Source organism: Erinaceus europaeus, chromosome X (genome assembly GCF_950295315.1).
Source record: "Erinaceus europaeus chromosome X, mEriEur2.1, whole genome shotgun sequence".
Lineage (NCBI taxonomy): Eukaryota > Metazoa > Chordata > Mammalia > Eulipotyphla > Erinaceidae > Erinaceus > Erinaceus europaeus.
Window position 1 is genome coordinate 40,612,977 of NC_080185.1, and position 13,170 is coordinate 40,626,146.

Sequence of the window (13,170 nt, forward strand, 5' to 3'; positions counted from 1 at the left end):
CAGAAGACTGGTAATAAAATAGGACTTTTGTCAAGGTCATGTGTATACTCTCTGATATCTGGGAAAGTGCTAAGAGAAAACAAAATAAGGAGATAATTCAGTTCGCCAGGTGGATCTGAGGAGATGGAGACAGTAGTGTTGGGCATTACGCAAGCTCCCCCCTGCTCCATGCTGCATTGATTAATGCTGTGGTCTATTTACATAATCATTGTTTTGCCTGAGACCCGCCCTGCCTGCAGGGCATTGGTTTAATCCCCACTGCTTATGGAAGCTTGCTACCTTTGAGCTCTTTTTTTCTTTCCACCCCCTCTTAGCCATTTCCTTTTCCGACCTGCCACTTCCTTCTCAGAAGATATAAAGGCATTTTCTCTGATCAATAAAAGGCATTGAATTGCGTTCCCACTCAGCCACAAGTTCCTGGTTCCTCTCCCTGCATTGCTGAGTGAGCAACAGCCCAGGGTGACTCCAGTCAAGTTCTCTCCCCCGTGACGCAACCCGACACAATAGCAAAATACTTTATTTCCATAACAACACTGTACTTGATGTCCCAACGTAATGAACGACCTGTTTATACTTCTCCTGGGAAAGATGGCTATTTGTTATAGGTGTGTCATGTGAGAATCCTGAGTTTGGGTTTCCACTCTGGGAATGCAAATAAATTTGTGAGATTATCCCACATTGTAATTTGCTGATCAGCATTAAAGACACTAGTGAAGGTAGGAGACCTTCATTCAAATACACAGATGGTTAGAGTTGATAATAGATATGTGAACAAGGCCCTCATAAATTAATTTATTAACGATGCAGAGATGGAAGTTTAAAAGGGGGTGTAGACATATATTTATGGCACCTCTACCTCCTTCAACTAAAGATAATTCTTCTCTCCCTCTCCGTTTATCCATTTTTCAGTTGTCTGCTTAAAAATGCAGAATAATCATGCTCTGGCAAGAGAAATCCAAAGTGAAGAGAATAGATCCAACTCTGTTCCATTAATGGCAATTAAGAATGAGAACATTCCATGAAATCAAGAGATCACTGGTTCTTGTTTTGGGTGATGGATGTAAATTAGAAGGTTTATTTGAGCAGAAGGAGCAGAGCATTCACTAATTAGGATGAACCTCGATGAAGTCTTCTAGTTTAGAAAATGATGAGTGTTTTATTACTAGCTTGCCTCCCACATCATTGATTTCACAGGTAACTACACCCTAGGTAAATAAAGTAGTCACATTTTAGTGAGGGAAATGCTATGTGCTGACAACATCTCTGCTAACAAGTAACACTTTCATTGTCTCTTTATAATGATTAAATAACCAGATGCCTCTATTTCTGATCAAGAAGGGACAACAGAGTGCCAACTTTTGCACGGGGTCATGGCTTATAATCATTCAGCTGCTTTGCCCAAGTTGTAGGCTGGTGCTAGTGAAGAGATATCTCCCAGTAGAGTGCCAAAACAACTGCCTAGAGCAAACAATTTGAAAATAAAAAGCAGTTAGTTTGTCCAGTGTCGGAATAAATTATCAAAACCAGTCATGGTATTAAATTAGTCTTTTATTAATGACTTCCCTGAAGAGACTCATCACTTCAAGCTAAGCACTCAGACCAGGGGTCCTGAATAGATTTAATCATATTAAAAAGTGAATGATACATTCATTAGTTCTATCAAGCTGATTATCAAACAGATAATTCTAGTGATTAAACTGCGGAGATAGCCCTGTGTTCTGGAGAATGAGAGACAAGGAGGTCTCTGCCATCTTTTAAGCGAAAACCTACTTTCTTAAAACTAAAAATTGGAGGCCAGCCAGTTTTACACATTGTTCTTGGACCCCTAACTGCAGTGGGGAGGGAGCCTCATGACTGGGAAGGCAGTGCTGCAGGTTTCTCTCTCACTCTCTGTCCCCCTTTCCCATTCAACTTTTCTCTGTCCTATCAAATAAAATGTATTTAAAAAAAAAACAAACTAAAAGTTGTCCAAGTCATTTTAGAGTGCCAGAGTAAAGGCAGAGAGATTGAACTTTTAAGAGAGTGATTACCTACTTAGGCTGTTAGGTTTAGTTGTTTGCTTGTTTGTTTGTTTATTTTAGGGAAACTGTTTTAATAGGAATCTGGCTGGAATGAGAGGTAAAATGGAGCTGCACAACACAAGAGGACCAACACTAGCCCAGATTTTAGCTTCCATGCTAAGAGGCAGATGGTTTCCCTTTGCCTCTCAGGCTGTTTTTATGTTTTAAACATGTTGATTATTTCATTCTGCTAAGAATCTGTATGCTCTGTGATCACGTGATTAGGTGGCTCTCCCTGAGGAGAACAGGCAGGATATGGATAGTTTCCAGCTGCATCCTGTTGCATTTGTGTTACAGATGCATATTTTTAAATCATAATTGGGCTCACTCCTCACAGGGTTCTGTTGCCTGTGGGCCTGAATAGTTGCAAAATCATCATACTGCAAATAGGGTTCAGTTACAATTTAGAGCTGGGACTCAGGACCAGGAGATACACTCTAGTTGGTCACCAAGATGACAGGGCAAAGCCCACATCATGAGCAAAAGATGTTAAGTCATAGCTCTGTCAAGGTGCACAGTATCCCAAGAAATAAACTGGACCCCTTTCAAAATTCCTTGATTACTAAGTAGCTAGCTGTTTCTATACAATGAAAGCAGACTACACAAGGATAAACAGGCAACCCAATCAATAGGAGAAGATATTTGCACACCACACATCTGACAAGTGATTTATATCAAACATCTATAAAGAACTGGTACAGATCAATAGAAGGAAAAAAATAATAGTCCAATAAAGAAGTGGGCTTTGTATGTTAACTCTCTTGTCAACCACCAGGTTCCGGATACTGGCATGATGCTGACCAGACTTCCCTGAACAGGCAACCCACCAATGTGTCCTGGAGCTCCCATTCCCCAGAGCCCTTCCCCACTAGGGAAAGTGAGAGACAGGCTGGGAGTATGGATCAACTTGTCAATGCCCATGTTCAGCAGGGCAGCAATTACAGAAGCCAGACATTCCACCTTCTGCATCCCACAATGACCTTGGGTCCATACTCCCAGAGGGTTAAAGAATAGAAAAGCAATCAAGGGAGGGGATGGCATACAGAGTTCTGGTAGTGGGAATTGTGCAAAAGCTGTACCCCTCTTATCCTATAGTTTTGTCAGTGTTTCCTTTTTATAAATAAAAAAAAAATTAAAAGAAAGAAGTGGGCCCAAGAACTAAATAAACAATGTTCTAAAGAGCAGATACACTCTAAAGAGCAGATACACGTGTCCCACAAACATATGAAGAAATGCTCCACTTCACCTATCATTAGAAAAATTCAAATCAAAACTATAATGAAATTCCGTCTCACACCTGTAAGTATGATCTATATCAGCAAAACAGGAAACAATAGGTATTGGTGAGGTTGTGAGGGGAAAAGGGAACTCTGCTACTCTGCTGCTAGGAATGCAAACTGGTGCAGCCCCTTTAGAAGACTATATGGATGGTCTTTAAAAAAATAAAAATGGAACTATTTTATAATTCAGCAATAGAGCTCATAGGCATTTATCCAAAGAACAGTCAAATACTATTTAGAAGGGACATATACACACACCTATGTTCATAGCTGCATTATTCACAACATCCAAAGAGTGGAACGGAAGCAGCCTAAATACATACCAACAGATGACTGGCTAAAAAGAGTTATGGGACATATATTCCATGGAATATTACTCTGTAATCAAAAATGATAGCATGTCCTTTGGAACAAAATGTAAGGAATTAGAGGTAATTATGGTGAGCAAAAAGAGAGATAAAAGACAACTACCAGATGGTTTCATTAATATGTGGAATCTAAATAACTGATACAATAAACTTACAGGAAAAAAAGAAGCAAGCAAATTGTTCCTATTATTTGTGAGAACTGTGGTAGTTATCTTTGGGAGATGGGAGTATGAGGCACAGAAATTTAGCGGTGGATGTGGTGTGGAATATATATTGTAATCTTAAAATACTGTAACCCACTATTAGCCATAAAATTGAAAGAAAAATCAACATTTATCCAATAACATGATCTAAAAAGTAATAAAACTAAAATTCTGTCAAGTAACTTGGTCAAAGAAACAATTACGTCAAACAAATAGTTTGGCTAAGAGGTTTTACCTGGATTAATCATCCGTGTGAACTGTTTTATTATTCTTATTCATACCATTTTTAATTCTATTTCTCTCTTTTTTAATTTTTATTTCTAAAATGGAAATATTAACAAGGCCATATAGTAAGAGGGGTACAATTCCATGCAATTCCCACCACCAGAATTCCGTATCCCATCCCATCCCTTGATAGCTTTCCTATTCTTTATCCCTCTGGGAGCATGGATCCAGGATCATTGTGGGGTGCAGAAGTTGGAAGGTCTGGCTTCAGTAATTGCTTCCCCACTGAACATGGGCATTGACAGGTCAATCCACAATCCCAGCCTGTCTCTCTCTTTCCCTAGTGGGGCAGGAATATGGGGAGGTGGGGCTCCAGGACACATTGGTGGAGTCCTCCTCCTAGCAAAATCAGGTTGGCATCATGGTAGCATCTAGAACCTGATGACTGAAAAAGAGTTAAGATATAAAGCAGAACAAATTGTTGACTAATCATGAACCTAAAGACAAGAATATTGCAGATGAAGATTTGGGGTCTCCATTTTGGAAAAAGCTAGTAGGTCTATTTTAGTTATATTCCAAGGGGCCGTGACCTTATTAGCTTTTGCCTGATCTTGACATCTAATATACAGGTGACCTAAGTTATTGTCTGTGGAGATGGTGTCATAGTTGGAAAAAAGACTAGAAAGCTGGATCAGGGAAGAATGTAACTCCCAAATATGGGAAAAGCATATAAATGTTAACTGTAAACCCCACTGGTTTGACCTGGGGTCCATAGTCAGCATAGGAGCCTATGTAACCTCTGCATCCCTGTAGGTCTGAGCTGGCATTTTGTGGTCATGAGTAGGAACATTCCATGCTGCACTAATTTCAGGACCCATCATCCTCAGGTGATAGGTAGAGTATGTTATCCAACCTCCCTTCGGAAAATGGAACATTCCCTACCATTTTTTATCTACATTGAGGGAAAGGTCCTATAGGAGCCCACAAAGGGGTCATGTTGTTCCTGATGGAGATGACCAGTGCCAGTGTGAGAGGGATCTGTCAGAGGTCTCAGCCCATCATGTTTGTGTGGGGATCCTAGGACTCCCTGACTAGGGCCCCAGGTGATGGGGTGGCCTGGTAGTGACTAAAGAGTCATCATTAAAGTATACCAGTCTCTTGCCCTTATTCAACTTTTGTAGTACTTACTTTGCCCGACAAAGTTAGCTTTGGAGTTATTGAGGGATGTGCAACAGGAGGTAGGTGAGGAGAGAATCTAAGTATAAGTAGAAACTATTTCATTAGGTACCTTAAGGAGTCTTTTTAGGGCTTTCTGCTTGCTTGATTCATTTATTGACTCACTGAAAACTATTGTGCATTTTTACTTTAAGGTATATGTTTTTCCCTAACTTAAGGATGCATGTACATATGCTCTATAACATGGGCCCTGTTCTGTATGTAGGTTTTGAGGTTTGTTAAGAAGTGTAACACCTGAAATGGAATTAAGGAGTCCTATGAGCTATAAAAGGTCTCACCAGAGTAATGAAGCTGAAGAGTTGACATTCCACATCTGATGTCTCTGGACGCCTTCTGAAGTGAAACATGCCAAGCTGGTACTGGTTGCATTGATTGGATTGGGATCATCAAGTGCAGTATCAGTTGATATGACTTGGGAGAAGCATGCAGGAAGGTGAGCTTCGCCCTAGAGGTTTCAGGTTTGGGAGAAATATGGGCTTTATATAAAAGGGGGAAGTTCCTGCTGAATAAGGGTTTAAAAGGCAGTACGTAGTTATAGCTATAACCAAATTATTTGGCAATTGACTTAACTTTGAAAATCCCTTTGTTAGCATTTGCTGTATCATATAAGACCTCACCATAATATATGCCCTTTTTATCCTATTTGAATATATCTATATCTTAAAAAGTAATGCCACTAGTTGTTTCTATTCACCTGGGTCTAAGCTTTTAGAAGATTTAACATTTCAAAGAACATGTCAGTATTAGGAATGTATTAACAATTTGAGCCCACTGTTAAAATTCAATCTGATTAGCAATTTGAAGTTTTAAGTGCTTAAATTGAAGGAACATATACTCAGAGCTATGTTCTGTGCATCAAAAAGTTTGAGACATTTGATGCATTTTGAGTGAATTTTTTTCATCCTCATGGTTTTTTTAAATTTTTTTTATTTCTTATTTCTAAAGAGGAAACATTGACAAAACCATGGGATAAGAGGGGTACAACTCCACACAATTTCCACCATCAGAACTCTGTAGCCAATCCAGTCCTCTGATAGCTTTCTTATTCTTTATCCCTCTGGGAGTAGGGACCCAGAGTCATTATGGGGTGCAGAAGGAGGAAAGTCTGGTTTCTGTAATTGCTCCTCCGCTGAACACGGGCATTAATAGGTTGATCCATACGCCCATCATGCCTCTCACTTTCCTTAGTAGGACAGAGCTCTGGGGAAGCAGGCTTCAGGACACACTGATGGAGTTGACTATCCAGGGAAGTCTGGTTGGCATCATGCCAGCATCTGGAACCTGGTAGCTGAAAAGAGAGTTAAAATATAAAGCCAAACAAGTTGTTGACTAATCATGAACCTAAAGGCTAGAATAGTGCAGATGAAGAGTTGGGGGGGGGGGGCTAACAGTTTTATAGATAGCTAGTAAGCATATTTCAGTTATATTCCAAAGGGCCCATGACTATACTAGTTTTTTTTTTCCCTGAAGCCTGAAATCTGATATGCAGGAAGATCCAAGTTATTGTCTAGGGAGATGATGTCATTGCTGGAAAAAGGACCAGAAAGCTGGATCAGGGAAGAGAGTAGCTCCCAAATATGGGAAAGGAGTATAAATATTGTTGAATGTAAACCCCATTGATCTGATGTGATATGGGGCCCATATTCAGCTTAGGAGCCTATGTGACCTCTGCCTCCCTGTAGATCTGAGCTCACATTCTGTGGTCATGAGTAGGAACGTTCCAAGCTGTCCCAATTTCAGGACCCATCTTCCTTAGGTGTAGCATGTAATATGTTGTCTAGCCTTCCTTCGGAGCATGGAACATTATCTACTGTTGTTGATCCAAGTTGAGAGCAAGGTCCTATGGGGGCCAATAAAGGGGTCTATTGTGTTGTTCCTGATAGAGATGACAGGTAACAACACAGAGAGGAATTTAACTGAGGTCTGGGCCCATCATGTCTGTTTGGGAATCTCAGGACTCCCCGAATAGGGCCCCAGCTGATGGGGTGGCCTGATAGTGACTAAAGACTCATCGTTAAAGTATGCCAGTCTCTTGCCTTTATTCAGCTTTTGTAGTCCTTGCTTTGATAGAGTTAGCTTTGGAGTGAGTGAGGGAAGTGTAATAGGAAGTAGGTGAGGAGGGTTTCTAAGTCTAAGTAGACACTATTTCATTATGAACTTTATACTGACTCACTGTGGACTATTGTGTACTTTTGCTTTCAGGTATATATTTTGCCCTAATTTATGGATACATGTGAATATATGCTGTATCTCATGGGACCTGGTCTATATCTAGGTTTTGGGACTTTATTAGGAAGTGAACCACCTGGAATGGAATTAAAGAATACCATGAAAGGAAAGGTCTCACCTGAATAATAAGACTGAAGGGTTGACATTCCATGCCTGACATCTCTGGACACAGTCTGAAGTGAAGCATGCTGAGGTGGTACTCCTTGTGTTGATTATGTTAAGATCAGCGGATGCAATATCATTTGGTATGAATTGAGAGAAGCATGAAGGAAACTGAGCCCCACCCTAGAGGTTCCAGGACTTGGGGAAATATAGGCTTTATAGAGGAAGTGGGAGGTTCCTGCTGTCTTATGGTTTAAGAAGGCAATAGATAGTTATTGCTATAATCATCACATTATTTGGCAATTGGGTTAACTTTGAAATATCCCTTTGTTAGGATTTGCTGTATCATACACAACAGTACCATAGTTTATGTCCTTTGACGTTATTTGTATATAGCTGTACCACTAGTTGCTTCTGTTCTCCCTAGTCTAAGCTTTTAAGAGAGTCAACATATCAAAGACTCAGCCTATAGTCTGTGCATTGTAAAGTTGTCTCTAACTTTTTGATGCACAGAACCCAGTATATATTCCTTTAATATAAGCACTTAAGGCTTCAAATTGGTAACCTTATTGAATTTTAATTTTGCGCTTAAAGTGTTAATACATTTCCAACAATGACTTCTTTGAAATATTAAATTAACTATAATCTTAGACCTGAAGCAACTTGCTGAGTCACTATATTAGTTAGAGCTATATGTAAATAGCATTAAATGACATATCATGGTGAGCTCCTGTGCGATACAGAAAATCCTGACAATGGGACTTTGAGTCAGCCAAATTTCCAAATAACCTGGTTATAATAATAACTATCTATTGCCTCTTTAAGCTCTAAGACAGCAGGAATCCTCCCCATCTTTTATAAAACCCATAATTCTCCCAGTCCTGGGACCACTGGGGTGTGGCTCATTTTTTCAACTGGCTGCTCTCAACCCATACCAACTGATACTGCATCTGCTGATCTCAACCAAACCAGTGCAACCAGTACCACCTAGGCATGTTTCACTTCAGACTGCATCTGCAGCAGACAGGCCTGCAATGTCAACTCTTCAGCTCCAGTACTCTGGTGAGTCCGTTCCTAGCTCAAAGGACTCCTAACTTCCATTCTGGGTGTTCCACTTTCTAATAAAGCCCCAACACCTAGAAATGACCCAGGGCCCAAGAGACAGAGCACATGTACATGCGTATCCATAAATTAGGAGAAAATATATACCTTACAGCAAAAGTACACAATAGTTTTTAGGGACCCAATAGGTGCACCAATCAAGTAGAAAGACCTAAAAAAAAAGACACCATAAAGTACTTAATCAAATAGTTTCAGTTTAGACCTAGTTACTCTCCTCACCTACTTCCTATTTCACTTCCCTCAATTGCTCCAAGACTAACCTTGTCAGACAAAATAAGGACTATAAAAACTGGATAAAGGCAAGAGACTGGCATATTTTAATGATGGCTCTTTGACTTGCTACCAGGCCACCTCATCTCTAGGGGCCCTAGTTAGGGAACCCTGGGATTCCCACACAGACACGATGGGCCTAGACCTCTAACTGATCCCTCTATGCATTGTCACTGGTCTTCTTCATCAGGAACAACATAATGGACTCCTATGTGGGCCCCCATAGGAGCTTGTTCTCAATGTGGATCAACAATGGTAGGGACTGCCCCACTCTTGGAAGGGAGGTTGAACCAAAATTCTCTACCACTTGAGGAAGATGGGGCCTGGAATAAGTGCAGCCTAGAATGTTCCTAGCTATAACCAGAGAATGTGAACTCAGAACTACAGGGATGCAGAGGTTACATAGGCTCCTGTGCTGAATATGGGCCTTAGGTTAAATTGATGGAGTTGCAGTTAACAATATTTATATACTTTTCCTATATTTAGGAGCTACTCTCTTCCCTGAATCCAGTTTTTTAGTCCTATTTCCAACCCTGACACCATCTCCCTAGACAACACTTTTGGCCCACCTGCATGTTAGCTGTCAGGCTCAGGCAAAACTTAGTATTCATAGGCCCCTTGGAATACACCTAAAATAGATCTACTAGTTTTTTCAGAATGGAAACACCAAATCTCATCCGCTATATTTTTGCCTTTAGGCTTCTGGTTATTTAACAATTTGTTCTGGTTTATATCTTAATGGCTTTTAAGATACTAAATTTCAGATGCTACCTTGACACCAACCAGACTTCCCAGGGTAGATGACATTGCCAATGTGTCCTGGAACCGCACCTCCCCATATCCCACTAGGGAATGAGAGAGACAGGCTGCGAGCATGGATCGACCTGTCTATGCCTATGTCCAGCAGAGAAGCAATTACAGAAGTCAGACCTTCCCCCTTCTGCACACAATAATGACCCTGGGTCCATGCTCCCAGAAGGATAAAGGACAGGAAAGCTTCAATGGGGAGGGTGGGATATGGAACTCTGGTGGTGGGAATTGTGTGGAATTTTACCCTTTTAATCCTATGGTCTTTTTGATCATTATTAAATCAATAAAAATTAAATAAAAAATAAAACTGCCAAAGCAGGGGGCTGGGTCCTGGAGCATGGGGGTTTAGTGCACATATTACCATGTATGAACACCTGGGTTTGAGCCCCTGCTTGTCAACTGCAGAGGAAAACTTTATGAGTGGTGAAGCACAGCTATAGGTATCTCTGTGTCTCTCTCCATCTCTGTCTTCCCCTTGCCTCTCAATTTCTCTCTGCCCTATCAATGAACACACACACACACACATACACACACAAACACACACACAAAACCACCAGGAGTGACGGATTCATCTTGCAGCCACTGAGCCACAGCAATAACCCTGGTGTAGAAAAACAAAACAAAACAAGCAAAGCAAAACAAAACAAAGCAAAGGACACTAGGGAAGGAGAGGAAGGGATGGAATGGAAGGACATGGTATATGATGGGGGCAAAAGGGACCTAGATTGGGGGAGAGAATGTCTTATAGACAAACTATCATGGAATGATGAGAGGTTGTACCTATGTGTCAACAACTGTACTGCAAACTGTTAACACGCCCCCACGTGAAATGAAGTCTAAAAAAATAACAGATAGTTACAGGTTAGCTAGAAATTATTATTTTTTAACACGTGGCATTTGTATCTGTGATTGTTATTTTTTATTTTTTTTCCTTCAAATTTATGTGTTTCAATTTTTCTTTTTCTTATTTGTTTTATTTATAAAAAAGAAACACTGACAAAACCATAGGAGAAGAAGGGTACAACTCGACACAATTCCCACCACCAGAACTGCATATCCCATCCCATCCCTGGATAGCTTTCCTATTCTTTAATCATCTGGGAGTATGGACCCAAGGTCATTGTGGGATGCAGAAGGTGGAAGGTCCGGCTTCTGTAACTGCTTTCCAGCTAAACATGGGCATTGACTGGTCGATCCATACTCCCAACCTGCCTCTCTCTTTCCCTAGTGGGGCGGGGTTCTGGGGGTTCAGAGCTCCAGGACACATTGGTGGGGTTTTCTGTCCAGGTATGTCTGGTTGGCATCATGCTAGCATCTGGAACCTGGTGGCTGAAAAGAGAGTTAACATATAAAGCCAAACAAATTGTTGACTAATCATGAACCTAAAGGCTGGAATAATGCAGATGAAGAGTTGGGGGGGTCACTGTTTTGTAGATAGCTAGTAGGAATATTTTAGTTATATTCCAAAGGGCCTGTGGCTATACTAGTTTTTCCTTCTTTTTTCTTTTTCCCCTGAACCTGAAATCTGATATGCAGGTGGATCCTAGTTATTGTCTGGGGAGATGATGTCATGGCTGGAAAAAGGATCAGAAAGCTGGATCAGGGAAGAGAGTAGCTCCCAAATATGGGAAAGGTGTATAAATATTGTTGACTATAAACCCCATTGATTTGATGTGATCTGGGGGTGATTGTTATTTTTATGTATCAGTTTGGCTAGGCTTCTTGGTCAAACACTGAGTTCTATGTTACTGTGGAGTTATTTTGTGGATATGATTCCCAGCTATAATGCAATGGCTTTAAGTAAAGCATTACTTCCATAATATGAATGAATTTATCCAATTGGTTGAAAAACCTTAAGAACGGGAGCCGGGCGGTAGCGCCGCGGGTTAAGCGCAGGTGGCGCTAAGCGCAAGGACCGGCATGAGGATCCCGGTTTGAGCCCCCGGCTCCCCACCTGCAGGGGAGTCGCTTCACAGGTGGTGAAGCAGACCTGCAGGTGTCTGTCTTTCTCTCCTCCTCTCTGTCTTCCCCTCCTCTCTCCATTTCTCTCTGTCCTATCCAACAACGACGACATCAACTACAACAACAATAAAAAAAAGGCAACAAGGGCAACAAAAGGGAAGATAAAATTACAAAAAAATATTAAAAAAAAAAAAAAAGAAAAACCTTAAGAACAAAACCCAGGGGCCAAGTGGTGGCACAATCAGTTGAAAACATACTTTACAGTGCCTGAGGACCTGGGTTTGAGCACACATATCCTACTTACAGGGTGGCGGAGCGCTTCAGTTGTAGTGGAGCAGGCCTGAAGGTCTTTCTCTCTCATTATTCCCCTCTATATTCTCAATATTTTTATCTAATTTAAACAAAGAAGGAAGGAAAAAATGAAAGAAAAAACAAAAGAAGAAAGAAAGAAAGGAAGAAAGAAAGAAAGAAAGAAAGAAAGGAAGGAAGGAAGAAATGGCTGCCAGGAGTGGTGGATTTTCCTGCAGGTACTGAGTTCCAGTGATAATCCTAGTGGCAATAAAAATTAAATAAAAAAGGAGCAAAACCAAGGTTTTTTCATGCAGGAAAGAATTTTGCCTTAAGATTTTAATATAGAAATTCTTGCTGAATTATCAGTCTGTTAGCCTACCCTACAGATTTTGATATTGCTAGTCCCCATAGTTACATGGACCAATTCCTTAAAATAAATCTCTTCATATACATATATTCTATTGGTTCTAGCTTTTGTTTTGTGTTGTGTTGTGAGAATCCTTATAGATACAGTATTTCAGTTCATACTGCTGTCAGGCAATTTGTTTCTTTTTTTTAATTTTTTAAAAATTTTTATTATTTATTTATTCCCTTTTGTTGCCCTTGTTGTTTTATGTTGTAGTCACCATTGATGTCATTGTTGTTGGATAGGTCAGAGAGAAATAGAGAGAGAAGGGGAAGACAGAGAGGGGGAGAGAAAGATAGACACCTGCAGACCTGCTTCACCACTTGTGATGCAACTCCCCTGCAGGTGGGGAGCTGGGGGCTTGAACCGGGATCCTTACAACGGTCCTTGTGCTTTGCGCCACCTGCGCTTAACCTGCTGTGCTACAGCCCGACTCCCAGGCAATTTGTTTCTGTCAGTCAACTTTATGTCTGAGGCCTACTGGCTTTAACTACTCCAGAGAACAATCTGGGAATGAGAAAGTTTCCTTATGATAAGAGTTTTGTTTGGAAATGCCTATATTTCCCCTTAAAAACAACAGGATTTTCTCAGGAACCCCTACTTAAT